This window comes from Austrofundulus limnaeus, unplaced genomic scaffold (genome assembly GCF_001266775.1).
Source record: "Austrofundulus limnaeus strain Quisiro unplaced genomic scaffold, Austrofundulus_limnaeus-1.0 Scaffold427, whole genome shotgun sequence".
Lineage (NCBI taxonomy): Eukaryota > Metazoa > Chordata > Actinopteri > Cyprinodontiformes > Rivulidae > Austrofundulus > Austrofundulus limnaeus.
In genome coordinates, this window is record NW_013952829.1 from 46,084 (window position 1) to 48,714 (window position 2,631).

The 2,631-nt window shown below is 37.6% G+C and overlaps 1 protein-coding gene across 1 annotated transcript in view; it reads left to right on the plus strand.

Annotated features, from left to right (window-relative positions):
• Window positions 1-151: 151 nt before the first annotated feature.
• The window catches only part of isg20l2 (interferon stimulated exonuclease gene 20-like 2), a gene marked incomplete at its 5' end in the record, with an annotated part of 50,058 nt that continues 47,578 nt past the window's right edge, over window positions 152-2,631 (plus strand). The window contains 1 exon segment of the mRNA XM_014024565.1: window positions 152-242.

Consider the following 2,631-nt stretch of genomic DNA (forward strand, 5'->3'; position numbering starts at 1 on the left):
CATGAATTCAAGTGTTTTGATCAAGGGCTTAATTTCATCACAGTTAATTAATCTGCTATAGTTTAATTTAGGCTTAAACAGAAAATCAAAAAGATGTTTGAATGCGCATTATTAAACACTGTGCTAAGAGTTAAGATTTTGTGTTTTACAGAGAGGATTTCCCTTGAGGAGAAAAGAGGGGTGATCATCAGATGTCCCAGTGACCATCTAGGAGAAGATTCAAATGCCATGAATACTTTAAGGTTGGTAGAATTGATTGTTTTTAGAGATCAAGTCTAATATTTTGGCTAATGGGTTGAAAATTTCCTATTCAAATATAATTTAGATTGGCTAGTTTGGCAAAAAAATAAAGGCTAAAGCTATGAAATATGTGAGAGAACTGCATTTCCAAATTATTTATGGATCTCGCTTTCCAAATATTCCTGAGTATCCACAGATTGTGTGTATAAAAATCTTTTTTGTATGACTATATCTGGAGACACTGAATGTGTGATAAAAGCTAAATTTAGGCTTACTGAAGTTCTTTATGTCCACAGGAGGATGTTCTTGATGTCTGCGTTCAAGAGGCTTTAGCTAATGAGGTGATGAAGATTTATCTGCCGCAGAACCAAGATGGGTCAAAACTTACTGATGTAGGAATTGTTTTTGAGGACACAACAGTTCTCTGTAATTTTGGGAATCTCATCAGAGCCTGTTGCCATCTCTTGGGTCAAGTCAATGCTTTGGATCTGAAGTACACCAAGAATCTCAGATATATTTTTGAGGTACTTCAGAAAGTGCTCCTGGAGCTGGATCCTGGAAACATTTCAGTAAAGATTCAGAGACTGAAAGATCCAACCATGCACATAGTAAATAAGTCACCAAATTGCCTTTAAAGCACCAGACTTCTTGGTTGGGCATCTTCATCAAAAAGTTTAGTTAATGCATTGCCCTAAAAATAGCACACTGTTTTTGGACCAACAAAATCAGAAATATTTCAAGAATTCTATCAGGTTTACAGGTAAGTCAACGTGAGCAAGTACCAAGGACAAACAGTCGGAGGCAATAATAAGGTAAGTATTTTTATTTAGAGGAATGGGAGGGGAATTAGGACGTGAACGCAGAGGGCAGGCAGAAGGTGAGCATCTTGACAGAAATTTCCAGAAGCTAATTGCAGAGAGGTAATGATAAATGTTCTTACAGGTGAGGGAATGGGTTTCAGTGTGGAGGAGTAGGTCCAGGGTCCTGGATCCAAAAGATGAGTATTTACAGGTGAGTGAATTATTATGACCCCCGCTCACAAAGCATAAGCGGGAGTCATTTTGTTTTCGTACTGTTTTTTTTTCCAGTGATTTTTGGTCAACCGTAGCACAAAAACAGCTGCACTGATCAACATGAAGTTTGGCAGGCAGGACTGTAGATGAGTCTGACCTACACTGCACCAGCCAACAGTTTGACGATACACCCCATATTTGAGGAGTCGCCGCCATCCAAATAGGGGTGTCTGGACATGCAAAAATTTGGGATGCACCTGGTAGCATGACATTTATTAGGAATAAAGACTTCTGAGTTCTGGTGCATTTGTGCGTGCGGGGGTCATAATGTTTCCGCGGTATCTATTTTACAGGTGAGTTGGAGGAAAGCAGGCAGCGCATGAACAAGCAGGTGAGTGGCTCTAGTTTCCTCAAACAGGCTTGGCAGGATCAGGTAATCTCAAACACTTCTTTGAGTCTGGAAACAGGTAAATACAAAAAAAGCACGACGGTAAGTCAAGTTTAGGTGTCTGGAAAAACTAGTAACAGGCTGAGCTCATTACCAAACAGTAGCAATGCTTCTGTGATGAGTTAATACTCAAGACAGCCTTAAAAAGCCAGGGAGTGATGAGCCAATCCTTCACAGGTGAGTCCATTGAGCGGTGCCAGCCAATCAGAGAGGCAGAAGGTGCAAAACACCAAAATGTCTCAAATTCCATACAAGTCATTGGCTTGAGAGAGTGTCTTACCTAGGTCTTTTGTCATGTTGTTTTGAAGTTACAGATTTGTGGCCTTTTTTTTCACTCAATGGCAAAATTATACTCTATTCACCCAAAAACATGATCTTTTTTCTCTAAAAAGCTGTTTCAAAACTGAGTATCTGATTAGTGTGTATCCTTTTCAAAGGATACATGGGCAACTTGGATATTACCGTTGGACTGTAATAAAGCCTTGTCTTCTTTTTCCACTGCTGTTTACTGTCATTATTGATATGAAGCATCTCTGTTCACTTTGCAAGCTGTGCATAACCCATTTCAGTGTAAAACTGTCATGTTTGTAATTTTTCCAGGATAACAAAAGCTTTTGTGATCATGTTTTGTGGTGTAAATGTTATTAAGATAATCAGTCATTTGTGGTGTTTAATACACTGTATGCAGAATTCAGCACTGTTCAGATGTGTTTTACAAAGATGGGTGTCTGGAGCTACTGCTATGTTTATAAAAAATAAATTTGATATTAATGAAAATATTAACCTGTCTTTCTATATTTAACACACACAATTAAAAAAAAAATATATATATATAAGCTAAATGAAACATTTTTTTAGTTGATTGATTTTTTTCAGTTACATCAGCTAATTATCTCATTACTATCCTCAATAATTTACTGTATGTACTTA